Source organism: Lepidochelys olivacea (assembly GCF_965140295.1).
Source record: "Lepidochelys olivacea isolate rLepOli2 genome assembly, chromosome: 10".
NCBI classification, from domain to species: Eukaryota; Metazoa; Chordata; order Testudines; family Cheloniidae; genus Lepidochelys; species Lepidochelys olivacea.
Window position 1 is genome coordinate 5910641 of NC_140420.1, and position 17863 is coordinate 5928503.

Below are 17863 nucleotides of genomic sequence, written 5' to 3' on the forward strand. Positions count from 1 at the left end.
GCTAGAATGCTTGAAAGATTTTTCCCTGACTCGTCCTTCACTTCTCTCTCTGGAGGCCTGAGATGGGAGGAATGATGATTTTTCATTCTTGCAGTCATTTGCTTGGCCATTTCCTGCTTTTCTTTCTCTGCAGCTGCTTGTTGGAGATAAGCCACTGGGCAAGTGTGTCCTCAAAATAAATAAATTAATTAACTAATTCCGGTGAATAAAACCCGAGTGGAAAGCAAAACAAAATAATTGTGAGCTAAAAGGCTGCTTCTTGCTTTGGTTCTGTTTGAAATCCCTATGCAAACGTAGCCTTGGATGGATTTCATAGTCTTTGTTTAAACATGGTTATCAATCCCTGAGGCTAGAAGTGTTTTCTCACGGGGAAATCCAGAAGAGGTATCAGTCAAACTGCCTGAAGAGTAGAATATGCAGGTATCTACACAGCCAAAGAAACAATTTGAAGGGAAATATCAAAGTCCTCCAGTGCGCACAGGAATTTCATCTTATTATTGATTTTTCTATTCTTTGGAAGGAGAAAACATGATTTGTTGCTGGACTGTGTAGACATACCCTAGGGTAATTGAGAATGGCCTTAGGGATGATCTAGGTAGGGTACATAGCCTGCTAACGGCCGCAAAAGGCTGAAAGAGCAGCTGGGGATTGGAGGGTACAGGGTAGACCATGTCATTTCTCCTTTGCTCCAACCATGCCCCCGATGCAAGCACCAAGATATGGTGCAAACACTGCAGCCCCAGCTCTGCACGCTGTTCACACCGTTCACACTTGGCCCCAGATCCACAAAGGTTGATTGACAAATTGAACCATCAATTGAGTTCAATGGGACTTAAGTGCCAAAAGACATTTGAGGATCTGGGTCTCGGTGCTTAAGGAGCTTGCAAGAGATCTGTTTTATTCTGTGTCCGGTTCCAACTAGCTGTGCATAACAACAAGAGCTTCACAGCACCCCATCCAGACTCTCTGGGAAACTCAGGCCTTGAGGGCACAATCCCAGATACCATGCTATGCCCTTGGAAGATAGAGTGATCCTCCTGTAGCTGGTTAGACTGCTTTCTGGCCAGAATCTGCTGGCAGGGTGGTGCAAAACCCTGCACCCTAGGGTCTGGCCCTTAGAGATTCCTCCCTGAAATTTTGTATTTAAATTCCAATTAATGTGGAGGCTTCTCTCCTGTTTCCTTCTAATGAGGCCTCCCCCCCTCCCACCTCCTGTTCAGTTGCAAAATGGAAAAAGAAGAAAAGAGAGAAGACAGGGAGGGAGAAATAAAAAAAGTCTTTAGAAGCCTTGAAAAACTGAATGTTTTCAGTAACAAGATTTCACACCATTTTTGCAAACACTCATTCCCCTTCCGAACCTTGCGGAGTGAGAATTCGTTGAAAATTTTCTGAATGCTTTGCAGATCTCAGCAGGATTTTCCCTGCCCTGTCTCTTGGACAAAGAGGTACCAAGAAATGAGGATAAACCACAGAGTTCCCAAATCACGGAGCGACCTTGGGCAAATCAATTAATCTACACTATGTCTCAGGTCCCTATCTGTAAGGTGGGAATAATACTTTGCTGACTTCTATGAGTATTGTGACGATAAAAGGATCGTGAGGTGCTTGGATGCAACAATACTGAGGGTCATATATGGACCTAGACAAAGTACATGGAAAAACTGAAAACATACTGTGTCCTAGCTTTCTGAAAATAAATAAGGAGACAATGCCTGAGAGCAAGTTAAATGCAAAGTCTAGGGGAAAATATGAAAGTTAATACACTGACTCACTCGTCTCCTGAGCCCTAAGTAATAGAAAGTGGTTACTTATAAGAGTGGCAGCACATGGTGTGTTTTAGCATGACTGCATGTTCTCAAATAAAGCTGGCGAAGATTATTGTCATAAAAGCAAAGTTGTCTTATGTTTTGGAAGCAAAATTACTACAGTAACTCCTCCATTATCGCAAGGGCTGCGGATTGCACCCACAGCTGCAGTATTCAAAAGAAGCCGTTTGACAAGAACTGTTGTTGCCTTGACTGTATGAGAATCTTGTTTGGAAATCTGTGTCATCTTGTGTGTGTACGCAGCGTTGTTGGAACAGTGTCGGTCCCAGGATATTAGAAAGACGAGGTGGGTGAGGTGATATCTTTGACCAAGCTCTGCTTCAGGTCTGGGAAAGGTACTTGTACGGGACATTTATTCTGACGATGGGAAAAAAAAATAAAGTTAAAAATACAGGGAGATAAATACTGGGGAAATTACACACCTGGGACTGTTCAGCAACTGCCACTGAACCAAATAAACCCAAACCTTGGATGAAAGAAGACCATTTAGAGCAAATTATGGACCTCAGAGGGTTTATATAGCATCTGAGTGAATCTACTGGGAAATCCTCTTTGGCAAGGAACAGTCTTTTTCATAAAGAAAAAGCTCAATTTCCTACCCTGACTTCCAAACCAAGGGGAAGTTTCATTGGAGTAAATAAAGTTAAAGGCAAGAACAGGACAATAGTTTACCACGAAAAATAATGTGGCCCCGATTTGCAGACACTCTCCAACTATTTTGCACACTCAGGTGACTTAATGCCGCCATAAACACACTATAACTGGCCGGTTACAAGTGGTTTATTGCTGCCGTTGCGTCACCCGAGTGCCTGGAGCATACCAATGAGTTGGACTCAAAATCTTCATCATCCGAAGGATTTTAGCATGGATTGTCCTTTCAGGCCACCTTTATTAAAGTCAGTGGCATGTTCTGTAAATGGACTGGAATGTGGTGCACAAACTCAGTGGTGCTCATCTAGCACACGGGCCTGTAATATGGTACTAGCCACTTAGCCATGAAGCTCCCTCAACATTCCCCACAAGAAAGGGGCATAGGAATTGTGAGCCCGGGTCAGTAACCAAGGGCCCTCTCGTTTAGTATTTTTGTCTCCTACATTGGCCATCAGCAGGTACTTCATAGGAAGGCGTTAGAACCCTACAGTAGACAGATGTGGGATGATCTGCCCCCAGCTTTTGGTCTCAGCCTTGTCTTTGAGGGTGTGCCTACATAGCAAGGAGCAGAAAGTATCAGAGCCCAGGTCTATAGACTCGGGCTCCTGCTATGCTGCTAGAAGTAGCTGTGTAGGCGTTTGAACTTGGGCTCTGAAGCCAAGGGAGAGGGGTGGGCTTCACAGTCCAAGCCCAAATGTCCACCCAGCTATTTCTCGCACCGTAGTGCGAGCCTGATTCTGGTGACTGGGCTCTGAGGTGTGCAGCCACACGTTGCTGCTTGCAGTGCAGATGCTCCCTAATAGCTCGAAAGAGGGTTAAGCCCTGAAGCACAAGGTTTAATATCCCTTGCGAAACATTAATTATGCTAACAGAGGATATTCTTGTTATCCTTAGAAATGTCCAGTCCCTTTCTGAATCTTGCTAATTTCTTGGCCTCAATGACCTCCACATTAGGCAAAAAAGTATTTCTGTTTATCAGGAAAAAAAGCAGACAATCTTCTAAATGTATTGATACAATTTCCAGACTCCATTCAGCTCTCATTGACTTCGAAAGGACCAGGACTGGGCCCTAGCACAGTAACCATCCTGAGAGCCTGGCTCACTACAAAAGCCAAAAATGCTGCCCTCTTCCACTCCAAACACCCTACAGATTTGCTCTGCTAACCATTGTCCACTGTGGGAGAAGAAGGATCATCAACTCTTGGAGATGTTCAATATTACAGCTGGGGGAAAAAATTCCACACAAAAGCTCTTTTTTGGGGGTGAAAATTGCAGATTCAGTAACTCTGAAACATGTCACATATTTGTGTCAATTTCACCAAATTGTTCATTGATTTTAAGGGGGAAAAAAACTCTCAAAAAATGAAACTGTTTGTTTAGGAGGGTTTTTTTGGTTTGAAACTACCTTTGATTTCAAAATTTCCTTTAATTTTTTTTTTTAATTCAAAAGCCTTTTAGCATGCTTGAAATCAAAACAAAAGGTTGTGTTTCAGGTCAAATTGAATGTCTCATTTTGATTTGGGGGGAAGATGTTATATCCTTTGAGCCAAAACAATTTCCCCAACTTTCCAAGTCACTGAACTATTTGAAAATTTTCACTTCCAGTCCAATTCTTCACATTTCTTTTTCATTCTTGAAATTGCCAAGGACCTGAAAAATACATGTTTTACCAAGCTCCAGTCAGTACAATCAGTGCTGGTTTCCTGCAAGTAATATATTAGCTCACTGCCATACAGAGGGTCTCATGTGACATGCCCGGGTATAAGATCAAGGGCTTGCCACATTTGATTCCTTCATTGCACCAGGTAGCCTGAGACGTATTAGGTGGATCAAAGTAAGTGAAAGTTCTAAGCATCACATTTCATTGTCACTAATTGCACAGGATCTTTGTTAGAAATCAGCAGCAAACGTTCCTTTTATTTACTTTCTGTACCCCTTTTTCCCTCTCCCCCCAGGAAGCTGAAACACCATATTCCTCTTTGTCTGCAGTATTTTCTTCTTCTGATGCTCAATATCTGATGGAAAGAGGTGTCATTTCAGAGATTTATCCAGCCACCTGACTCAGTGGATGTTGCATGGCTTAAAACGCAAGCAATTCCCACAAGTGTACCCAGTAGCATCTCAGACAAAGTACAAACCCAACCCACAGAAGGAGCAAACCACTGTTCAAAATTGCATTGAGTGATCACAGAAGTATCAAGATGGGTAGCAGTCTGGCAATGGCTTGTTCATTCTTTGCCAGGGAAGCAACAATAGGGACACTCACGTTCAGAATTAGCTCATGCCTGAGGAATCTCTCTGTGAATGTTACCTCTCTATCGCAGTTGCTTAGCTGATTTGGTTCCATGTCATGGCTTTACATGTTTGTACTATGACTCTCTCTTCAAGGCAAAGGGCAATACATTTATATAATGGATTTCATATACAAAGACCAATGCTCCATAAAACTCATTCAAAAAGAAAGGGTAACAAAGAGCTATATGCAGTGTTATCAGTGACTTCAGATTGGCCTGACCCTTTCCCACCCCCTCTAAAGCATCTGGTGGAACCAAGAGAAAAATCTAGCCCTGAGTAGGTAAACCCTCTGGCAGTGCCAGCAGACCATGAATACAACTATATAGAATTCTCCAGGTCTGCCACAAACACTGGGGAAATAAATATCCTTCACTTCCCCTGCCTGTTGCTTTGCAGCTGGAAACCTGTGATCCGGGAGTCAGCCAGGAAATAGCCCAGCCTCTACAAATTAGGGCTTGTCTACACTTGAAAAACTACCATAGCACAGCTGCTGTACCACTGTAGAGCTTCAGTGTAGGCCTACGCCCACTGGAGGGGTTCTCCCATCTGTGTAGTTAACCCACCTCCCTGAGAGGCCGTACCTCGGTCAATGGAAGAATTCTTCCATTGATGTAACACTGTCCACATGGGGCATTAGGTTGGCTTAGGTCTTCATGGGGTGTTAGGTCGGCACAGTCTTCATGGGGTATTGGGTGGGTTTTTCACATCCCTGAATGATGTAGCAGTGTAGACCAGCCCTGAATCCCTGCGTAGACAGCTCTAGGTCAATGGCAGAATTCTTTGACCAACCTAGCTACCGCCCCTTGGGGAGGCGGTGTAACAACGGTGATGGGAGACCCCTCCCATCACAGCAGTCAGTGTCTTCACTGAAGCGTGACAGTAGTCCTGCTGTCTGGCTGTAGCATTTTAAATGTAGACACAGCCTGAGAGTCAGGACTTCGGGAATAAATTGTTAACTTTGCCGCTGATTCACCACAGATACGTCCACACAGGTCAGGCTCACAGAGCTCATGCTACTATGCTAAAAGTAGCTGTGTAAACAGAGATTTTAAGCTATGGTTTGTGCGGGAGCTCAGGCTCTGAAGCTCACCCCCATCCCGAGGCTTCGCAGCCCGAGCTCTGGCTTCTGCCACAACATCCACATAATATTTTTAATGCTGTAGTATGAGTCCAACTCAGTGAGCCTGAGCTCTGAGACTTGCTGCCAAGGGCTGTGCAAACGTACTGCCAGGATATACCTACACTGCAGTAAAACACCCATGGCCAGCCCAGATTGGTTAAGGGAAGCTGTGGAGCTATAAAATTGCAGTGTAGACCAGCTACACTACAATTGAACAGCTTGCAGTCCAAGTCCCACAAGCCCGAGTCAGCTGACCCGGACATTTTATTGCAGTGCGGACATACCCCAAGTAGCACTGGGTGAGTCACGTTCTTTATGCTTCAGTTTACCCATCTTTCAGAGAAGCATAATAATCCTCACTGACTTTAATTAATCCATATTTGTAAAGCCCTTTGAGATGCTTAGATGAAAGGTTTAAGTGCAAAGCATTATAGCTGTTTAGAAAATCATGAATTAAAAGGAATAAAAGGTAAAACAACATGTTTAAAAAACATAAAATGTCTGCTCCTCCCAAAGGAAATGCCAGTAACGATTCAAGAAAATATATTCCACTGATTAGATAATCATTCGAGCTCTGAATAGATCACCTGCTAATGAGACAGGCTCACTCCAGTGTGCAAGCAAATTTGACTGTATGATTTAATAATGTTGCTATAATATTCTACAAATATCACAAGCATTTACGGTTTCCTTTTAAAATGTCATTTTTTGCATCTGCTTCTCGTTAAATGCAAAGCTATAAAACTCAGCGAGTTTGTCAGCTGCCATAATTTTTAATAAGCACAGACACCAGGCAAAGTATTTTACATTAGCACATTGTTAACTGTCTATTAGTTAACACCATGTAAAGGAATAAGTGTAGAAAATGCTACTTGCCTCCAGGGGTGGGGGCATCAGGAAGCACTCTGTGCAGGCACATAAGAGAATAAGACCCAGATCCTCAAAGGTATTTAGACTCCTAAATCCCATGGATTTCAGTGGAAGTTACGAGCCTAAATACCCTTCATGATCTGTTTGCAGCCATGTTGGTCCCAGGATATTAGAGAGATGAGGTGGGTGAGGTCATATCTTTTATTGGCCAACTTCTGTTGGTGAAAGAGACAAGCTTTTGAGCTCCACAGAGCTCTTCTTCAGGTCTTTTTTTTTTGCAGATCTGGGTGCTTAGGAGTCTACTAGAGTTACTAGCTAATGGAGACACTCCTTTAGCTCAAGCAGTTGAGTCTGATTCTTCTTGCTCTGTAGGTCCACAGCTAAAGTCCCCCAGTGAGGTAGGTTATACTTCCTCACCATATCCCCACTTGGTACTGTTCACCTGAGTGAGGGCTATGCAGAATCTAGCCCCATGGCATCCAAGGGTGGGGGGAAGAACTAGAGACCAGCTGCTGGTCCAATGAACTATGTTTTTCTAACATGGGAGAACTATTATGACAGCACAAATCTGCCTTTCCTGCCACCTTTAAAAAATGAGACCAGCGTTTTCTCAGAGGAGCTCATCCTTAAAAATCAAACTGTTGCACCAACGAAACTATCAGTTTCAGAAAAGCCCATGTTCAGCTTTCTTATGTTGATCCCTGGCTAGGTGATGCTGGAAACACCTGCTCTGCTAGCACCTCAGCTGATCCTCATCCACTACTGGAAGGGTTGAAATTATTATTATTGTTAATTGTTGAGCAGGGATTGTGTTCTTGGCACTGTAGAAAGCAACAGAGACTCAGAGAATCTTATTTCGGCCCCCTTGTGCAACTGCCTTATGATACAGTCATTTGTTACATGACCATGTACTAGTTTCTTCACAAGACCCTGACCTCATTCCACCCAAATGGTTAAAGTCTGGCAAAGTTATAAGCAACTGAAAACAGGGTCTTATAATGGGGTGCATGGGGCAACCTTAATACAAGGTGGAGCTACCAGCCACACTTATAATAATCTATATTTATAGTGCACTTTACACACTGATATGAAAACATCCAGAGGGAAAAGTGGAGCAGCTTTTAAACAGCATGGACCAAGACACCAGGGTGAATTGTCTTACTCTTACAAAAAGGTCCTGGGACTTTTAATTATACAAGTGGTCAGGATCTCACTTCTATGTCTCATTCAAAACCAACAATGGGGCACTGGTTCAGGCTCTGATTCAGCAAAGTACTTAAGTACCTACTTTAGTCCCTCCCTATTCAGCAAAGCGGTTAAATACATATTGAAGTGCTTCACTGAATTGGGGCCTCAGTGATGACCCAGAGAAAAGAGAGAATCTCCTGTTGAATCACAAGCACCTCTTCCTTCAGCACAAGGGCTTTCCCCACAAAACTCCCATCAAAGTACTGTCCCGAGTAACCTTATGAGATCTGACAAGATCACAGCTTGTGTTGGTCTCCTTGTAGACATATAATTAGGGTGCATTATGTATTTTTAATTTAGTTCCATGCAGCTGTAGCAAACTTCTTTAACATTATTCTCAGGCTTAAAAGAATTTGAGGCAGCTTTCTATTTGCCTGGGATGTTGTAAATGGTGTTGTTACAGCTGTGTTGGTCCCAGGACATCAGAGAGACAGATATTAGATAGACCTGAAGAAAAGCTGTGTCTTGCTCAAAAGCTTGTCTTTCTCACCAAACAGAAGTTGGTTCAATAAAAGATATTAACTCATCCAACTTGTCCCTCCTAAATATCCTTGACAACCACCAAGCTACTCTGTGTCATTGTGACCTATGACCGCTTTTCCTTTGAGATGTATTTATGATCTACTCAAGGTAGGAGTGGTGACTAAATACCAGGTAGGAGTTCCAAGACTACGGAGAGAGTAAAATTTCCCCTTGTGAAAAAACGATCTGAAAGCACTCTGAAAGGCAATCTCAGTTCTTTGCTTGGAATTATTTCTCTGGATTATGCGTCATTTTTGAAGTCATTGATGAAACACTAGTTTAGTGTTTTCAAAAGTTAGATTAAGAGTAAACCTGAGCTAAACCACAGCATTTGAATCTAGATCTAAATCAAATGCTTCTGGGGTGTTTGGACAAAATTCTGCTCTCAGTTGCACCAGTAAATCTGGATTAAGACCTTGTACTTCAGTGGATGGATGCACATCTTGATTTATGTAAGGATTATGGGTTAGGGTTCGGATTAGGGCCAAGAATTTAAAAAGTGACTAGTAATTTAGAGTGCCTCTATTTTTTGATGCCCATCTTGAGACACTGTTAAAGGCAAGATTTTTCAGGATGTGGGTATTCATTACTTTCTAAAATCAGGCTCCTTTGGGCAATCAAATATTGAGGTCCCTAAAATCACTAATCACTTTAAAATCATGGCCTAGTCCTTGATTCTTCTCAGTTACACCAGTGAGAATCAGAGGCAAGTCCTATGAAGTTCTGGTCCATGACATGTATGAGGTCAGACTACAGTATGATCCCTTATGGGCTTAAAAATCTATGAATACAACAGGGTTACACCGGTGTGTTAACTAATATCATATATTTCTAAAAGGCTTTTGTGCTTATGCTAACTATGTATCAAAATCCCAGCATGCTCTTCACTTATTCCATGCTAAGTGTGAACTGTATGTAAATTCTGTTGTTTGCATATGCAGAACCTTTGAGAAGCGACACCAGATATAAACAGGATAATTAGTACAAAGTCTTGGTGACCTTCACAATAATTAAAAGCTGGATAAGATGCTAGGAATGATTGGTGCAGGTGCTATATATAACTGGGAAAAGTATCACTGTATCCTGAAAAAACAAGCGGTACAAGATAGATAAACAAAAAATGGTTTGTGCTAATTGGAAAATTTTCCATTTTGTTGTAGCATTTGTGTGTGTGTGTGTGTGTGTGTGTGTGTACACTCTGAAGTTAGCTCTTGTTTGTAGCAGTGAAAATGTAAAGCTGCGGGCCTGCTCCCTGGATTGGGTAATGGTATTAACCCTTTCTGTATAGTGCTGATTTATCTTTGACTGATAAACACCAATTTAACTGAGTGATCAACATCTTATAAACAAAATAATCAAAACCATGGCTAACAAGTATGAAAGTGAGTCAGATCTTATCCATCTTTTTCAAGCCTATACCCTTTTGGAGCCATTGAGATGTCCAGTTCTGCACATCAGTGCCCTAATTAAGGAAATTAGATGAAATAACTCACAAGTGATTTAACTTCTTCATTATTGATGGTAACTATCAGGGGAGTAATAGGAGTTTTGTTAAAAAGACTATATCATTTAATTCTGCCATGTGATGGCAGCTGTTGTGTTAAATAAGTTAGTAATCTCAGTCTAGATCCTAACAGATGGGTGTCCACATCCCATCCAGCAGTAACTGACACCTAACTGGGCTGAATGTCCAAGGACTGAGTGGATTAAAAGGAAAGACCCTCAAGAAGGCAAACAGGGTAAGACTGTCCATTCACATATATGGGTTCCAACATCCTATTATATAAGCATCTGTCATGGCATCTGCCCGACCTCTCATGAGCACCCCCTTCTGACTGGGTGCATCTGCAGTCTTTCACTTTATGATGACCCCTCTCAGTGGTTTCTCAGGTGGTTTTTCAGTGTCTCAGCCCTCCTGACATTCACACATACTATCTGTATGTGAATCACAACAGATCCCTTCCTGGGTATACAGTCCACCAGGGGCCTATCTCAGTACATCTTGGCTGGTGTCTCTCTAGCCCTCTCTGGGCTCAGTCTTTAAGTAGTCCCAGCCCTGGTATGGGGCCATACCACTCGGGCTTCCTCCCTGGAGACACTATCTTCCTGTGGCCCTCCCTGGGCTCAGTTCTTATCCTGTCTCACCAGGCAGCAAGGAGCTCCTTCTTAGCTCCCCCGATCCCTGCCCCCACTTAGCTGTCCATGATTCTGCTGCTCTGCCGGCCGGCCAGGAACACAATACTGTCTTCTCCAGCTCTAGGCAGCAGCTGATTGCTGCTCTGTTCTGCAGCATCTTTTATATGGCCCTGCTGGGCCCTGATTGGCTGCTTCCTGCAGCCTCTCTCATTGGCTGCTCCCTGCAACTACTCTAGGCTGCTTGGAGGACATCTCTTCTGCTCCTTCCTGGGAGGGAGCGTGGCAGAACCCTGAGGCCTTGAGCGGAGGGCGTCAGGGCCTAGTCCACCCTGTCATAGCATCTCACAGATATTAATGGATTTATCCTCTCTGTGAGATGGGGAAGTGCTATTAACACATTTTACACATGGCCAACCAAGGCAAAGACAGATGAATGACTTGCCTGTCTTCATACAGTGTGTCTGTGGCCAGACTAGGAATTAGATGAGATTAAAAAACTGCTGAATCACAGTCCAGTGCCTTAACAGGTGGATGCTTCCTTCTGTGAGCAAAACAGTTTACACTAAAGAAAAATCTTTTCAAGGATGTCTTGTATCCAGTGGAGCGATATGACACCCACCCAATGTGTTGTGTCTGGCTAAAGCTTGTACATGCTGTTTGACCTCAAAACTTTCCCACTGGAGATAGCAGAACTTTTTAATCTCTGCTGCTAAATGATGCCTCCTTATTTTTCAGAACACTTCATTTGATGCCAGTGTCCCTGACAATTCTGCTCAAAGGCTTCAAGCCTATAAATATTTGGCATCAGAGCTTTGAAACTTTCAATTTAATAAAGCCTCTCTCTTCATTTAATGAAGACTGTTCTCTTAAATGGTTCGCACATGTTTACATGTGCATAATGAGGAGTCTGGCAGAAAACCAAAGAAGGCTGGAGACTGGGAATGCTAAACTGCTGCTCACATCAGTAGTTACAAAATGAACAGTGAATCACTTCACTCCACTCAGCTCAACTCCAGCAATTACAATGCAACAAAAAGTCACCCCAGGAGGTCTCAGGGAGGCTGTTGACAGGTCCATCGGCAGTCGGCAACCTGTGGATGATATTCCCTCTCTGTGCAGTGAGCCTGCACAAGCTATATTAACCATTTAAATCCCTCTAAATCTTATTTGGGGGCTTATGTGACACATCTGCCACTTGCTAACCTTTTGCTCAGGGGTGACTTTTACCTCATATGAGAATCTCAGAGGCACCTGCTTCAGCTTTCTATAGAGCAATCTCAAAAGAGTTAAGCATTTCCCACCAACCCTTTTGTAATAGCTTCCTCTTCATTGTAGTGCTAACAGGGATGCACATATGATTCAGGCTTGTCTATACTACAGGTAAGATCGGTATAATTTATGCCACTCAGGGCTGTGAATAAGCCACCTTCCCGCCGAGGGATATAAATTACACTGACCTAAGCACCAGTGTGAACAGTGCTATGTCAGCAGGAGAGCTACTGCCTTTTGCAGAAATGGTTTTATTATGCAGCTCTGTTTAGTCCACAGGCACTTACTTGGTGTAGAACTGTGGCTCGAGTCTGATACTATTCCTATAAATTCATAACGGCACAGTACACTCATTTTACAGCTGGGTAAACTGAGCCACAGATAAGTCATGTGATTTGCCCAACATGACAGAGTCAGTCAGTGGCCTGGACCAGGATTCCTGCCTCCTACTCCCTTGTGGTAATCAGCTGGAAATGCTGCCAGTGAAAAATTGTGTGGTTCTGACAGCTTCATAAAGCTATAGTACTATCCCTATACAACCGTACAGTACTACCCCTATGCAATAGCTGGTTTTTAAAATATCAGCTCTCACACTTCCCCTATTAGTGGCAGTCACAAGGTTAGTCAGATAAAAATACAGTGTGAACACAGTATACTGCTTGGAAGTTCTGTCTCAAAAAACAAAGACTGTTAATAACTGAAAATGCCTGCAATTATATTTTATAATATTCTGAAAGAAGAAACCTATTCAATCATTTTTGAATGCAGTGAAGGGAGGTATGTTTATTTGAAACAAGTGCAAAGCGATGTATTAAAATTCTGTCTGTTAAATATTCTGTAATTGACAATTGATCATCTCACACACATTCATTTCATCCCTTCAGGCTTGGTCCAATGGAGAGCTAGTAATCTGCATTCCAATTTAGAGAAGAAAGCCTGAAGAAGAGCTCTGTGTAAGCTCGAAGGCTTGTCTCTCTCACCAACATAAATTAGGCCAATAAAAGATATTACCTCCCCCACCTTGTCTCTCTAATATCCCAGGACCAACATGGCTACAACTATACTGCAAAGAATAAAATTCTGGGCTTCTCTCTTGATTTTACTATGATGGTGAAATTCTCCATTACAGCATTAGGAGTGTAGTCAATGGACTTCTACAAAATGCAAAATAGAAGTGAGAGAGAAGGAGGGGGTGAAAATCAAAGAATTGTTTTCAAAAACGCAGTCCATGTGGATCATCCAGAATCACAGCCTCTGCACTCGGTGGCTGCTACCGAGTTACCAGAAAGGGGGGAAGAGGGAGGAGGAAAGGGAAGAGGGAGGGAAATGTGGAACTGTGTCTTCACCTTCTCCTTGTGCTGGTCATTTGTGTCACTCTTGGAGCTCAAAGGATCCTTAAGTGGCTGAAGCCACTTGAACATGAACAGTTAGTAACCAGTGGTTAAAGGAGGACGGAAGTTCACCAACGTTCATGGCTGTGGACACAGGCAGAGTTGGTAAAAAACTCTTTTTTGACAGAAAACTTTTGTCAAAAACCTCCGTGCCCCAACATTGCAACAGAAGGTCGGAATTTTCCAGGGAAAATTTAGACAAAGTAGGGTAAAAAAATTTTTTTTGCCCCAATTTTCCATTTAAGCAAAACTCTATTTTCTGACCAACTCAAGTCAAAGCACTGAAGGGCATGGATTATCATGGATTGTGTCTTCTATGTTTGGAAAGTAGGTAGTGCATTTTGAGCACCACAGCAATTAAAGAATAGGAATAATACTCATTTGCCAACAGAAAAAAAATCCCCAGCATTGCTCTACATGTTTTTAAATAGGTTTGTCTCGATACAGGATTAGTTCAAGGCAAATAGATTTCTAACAAGAGGACTGGGTGGGGAACTGCATATGCTTAGCCCCTTGACAACCTAGCTACAGAACCTAATATTAGTAAAAGAGTTCTCTATCCACTGAAGGCAGTTGTTTTGAAACACTCTTTTTTGTTTCCACAGGATTTTCTTTTCATGTCAGTTGCTAATAACCCAACAACCTACATCCAGGGTGGTATTGTGTCATATTTGCTAAGCAGCTATTTCAACTCTGCATTCTTCTTCTTCCTCTAAAGAGGGCTTTGAGCACAGGGACCTCTGTGGATCATTAAGCGCATTGTCACAGTGCATAGTAACTGGATAATACGATAATGAACAACTAACCAGAACTTTAGACTCCTTTGCCATGGGCACTACTCAGTAGGTGATCCAGCAATTCAGCAACAGATGGGCCTATTAATGTCGATTGGAGGGGTCCCTAATGGACTAATTTGAAAGCCATTGATTTTTCTGCCCCCATCAGTAAAGTCGCAAAGAAAATCCAAAAACTATTCATGGATCCTGCTGCTTCAATCTTCACAGTACACTTTATAAAAGCATTTCAAGAAAGAGAAGCAGTCAATGTGTGAGTGGAATAAGATAAAATTATCACCCCTGCCTTGAATTTTCACACAGAATATGAACTGAACCAGATCTTCTCTGAGATTCAAAAAAGTTTAGTTAACTTCTTGCGAGTCATTATTTTTTAGTTCCCGCCTGCCTCTGAATTTCCTGGTAGAAGCATGGGAGGAGGCCCAACCTGACTCCTGTTGACTACTTCAGCTCGTGTCGCATTGGGCTCTAGAACTGGAAGGTAGAATGTTCTTAAATTTTTAAAGCTAGTTTAATTTGACTTAGTGTATAATACAGAGCAAAGAATTTACCCACTAATTTCTACAGCAAAATGCAACAACATGTAGCTAAACTAGAGTGTATGTTTTAGAAAAAAATAACATCCATTCTTGATTTAAAGGATACATCTACACTACAGCTAGGGGTATAATTTGCAGTTCATGTAGATGTACCTGCACTAACTGTAATCTATTTAGCTCTCTAAAAATAGCAGTGATGAAGCAGTGGGGTGGGTTTAGCGAAGGATGCACAAATGAATATGGACACAGGGGTGTCATAATTATTGGGCCTACAAATTTACCCTCGTTGAACCATGGATAAAAGTTCACCAAAGGTTCAAAAGTGAGACAGGAAAACTGAATTAGTCCAAACAAAAAAACTTCCTGATATAATTCAAGGTCTGTGTTAAGATCATGTCTGGTAAACAAGAGAAGTGTGGGATCACTTAACTGAAATTGGTGTGTCAGAAACTAGGCCTAATTGGTGAACAAAATAAGGAGCAGATGAGCTATCCCACCCATCACTCCTTTTGGAGGTTCTTGAAAATTTGGCAGGAAATTATCAGATGGGGATGCTTGTTGACCGGAAGATGGAAGAACAGGAAGTAGTGTGCTATGCCAACATGGCTGCCATCCTCACCATCTCCTGGGACCCCAAGATTCACTGGGCCATCACTGGGCCATTGTTGTCCTGATCCTCAGAGATGTCCTGACCAGATGGGGCCGGATGATCCAGATGACATTAACACCTCCACCAGCTCTGGCTGAACCCCAAATACCACCTGGGATGAGAGACTTTGTCACATACCCCCATTCCCTCCCTTGTGTGTCCTTTTCCTTTCCCACCTTATTCCTTCTCTTTCTTATCCTACTCCTTTCTCCCCTCTGTCTAAATTTGCCAGCTCTCCGAGTGGCTGATCAGATTGTGGACCTGTGTTTTTCCAGCCATGAGGTTGTAAGTGAGTCAACACCAGAGACAGAAGCCGCACTTTCTAACTCTGCTATTCTGTTCTCTTCCCTTTTGGGTGTATTTCTCTTGTTTTGTCCTCTAGGCAATGGGATTGGACTTTAACAACAACAGTAATAACAGCAGCTTTGGCCTATCTCAACTAACTTCTCCCTCTTCCCCTGCCCCCAAAGGGACAATTATTACCCTCTTTGACACCATCTAAAAACTGTGAAATGTGTGTGTGTTGTGGGGGGGAAATGTTCCTCCTAAAAGCGCTATCCAGCAAAAGGGACAGGGAATACCGCATGCTGTTAAAATAAAAGTCTTAATACTTTACATTTTAAATGCCTTCATTGTTTTTCCTTCTTTTTTCTATAGCTTTGATAAAAGGTTAAAAGGCTGTCTAATGGTGGGTTTGCCATGGATATAAACAACCTGAGGTCTCTGTATTCCAAACCCCAAACCTCGGTGAACACTGTTTACTGTTGGACAGTTTCAGGGTCAAGTTAACACTTTGACTCTTTGGGCCCGTATATCCCATCTGAATTAATACAGCAGGGGTCAGGCAAGCTTGTGCAGCCACAGACATGGTGTCCTTTCTTCCAGTTTTAGCTAGATTAAAGCTAGTGTGAGTATGTCTACAGGACCTGCATTCACACCCCCAGCTACAGGATCAATGGCTCCAGCTGATGGAGAATTCGTGACTGGGACTCTATCCCTGTGCTTAATTGCCCTCACTGTTAAAAGTTGTGTCTGATTTCCACTTTCATGATTTCTGACTCCATCTTCCATTCGTTGGATCTTGTTATACCTTTGTCTGCTAGACTAAAGAGTCTTCCAGTATGAGACCCTTTGTTATCTACCTCTGAATAGGAATGTATAGACCATGATCAAGAAGCCCCCTAACCGTCTCGTCAATAAGCTATCACGAAAAGTCTGTTCTGGACAGATTTCAAATTAATTGTACAGACCTAGAAGGCTGAGATTACTCAGACTAGGTTCAAATGAGCATCCAAACATTTCTTAGGTTTGTCCAAGTATTTATAGACAAAATCAAATATGTTTTATCAAATGGGCATGTTTTTTCATTTCAGTGAGATGTTTGCTTGTTTTACAGTACTTGACATTTTCTTCCCTCAGATATAAGCCAGGAGTTGAACATAGAGGAGGCTCACAGCCCCTAAGTATCAGATCTAATACTAGGAGCTCCAGACCAGTGGAGTTCACTGTGTTTCAAGGCCAGCAGGTCTGGTTCAACAAGGCAACATGGTTGAATGAATAAGGCCCCAGACTGGGATTCAGGAACATGCCTTCATTTCCCAGCTCTGACTGGCTACATGACCTTGGGCAAGCCACTTACCCACTCTGTGCCTCAGTTTCCCCTTTTTGTAAACGAATGCTGCTCACCCACTTTTATGAAGCACTTTAAGAGCTATGGATTATGACTCCCATTCATCAAGTCCAGCGTGTGTCTAATTTTAAGCAAATTACTAATTCCATTGACTTCAGTGATTGGCTCCATTGAGACTACTCGTGTCCTTAAATACCAAACTGAATTGTGGTCTAAAAGCACTAAATATTGTTCTCATGGTGGCTGTGGCAGCCACTGGCTCAGAGAGGCACAAATTTGTCCTGTGTTTCCTACTTGTCTTCACACCCCTCTGAGGTGTACTTGGGTCGAGCTAAACCCACTTAGCCGTTCTAATTAGAGAATCCCAGCCTCAAGTCCCTGACCGCAACACCTCCACAATGTATAAACTCAGGAGCTGGATCCGAATCAGAATCCCCGCCTTTAAAATAGGTTGAACCAAAACAAAAGACTTATCCTCATTATTCTGGAATAATATTTCTTTCCCATTCAAGCAACCAGTCTCGGTTCCTTCTTCTGCTGCTCATCAATTAATTCAACAGGGAAAACAGCTGACTCAGGTTTTCTAAATGTTTTTCTTTTAAAGCAATCCCAAAACATTCTCTATTTTTCAGCTCAGTGTTGACCTAACTCTGCTCCCATTGGGAATTTGACCACTGAAGTCAATGGGAGCAGAAATAGACCAATACTGGGTGCTTTTGAAAATCCCACATAGGTGCTGGATCTGGGGATGCAGCAGCTTGAAGTGGATTATATTATATCCAGGGTTTACAGTTACAATGGCTCTCAGCGCCCCTGAAATCCCACCCAATAATAACAACAACAAGTATTTGCAAGATCCAGCTCTTTATTCAGAATATGTGTCATTTCTTTTGGGCAACCTTCATGAATTCAGTGTGTTTTCA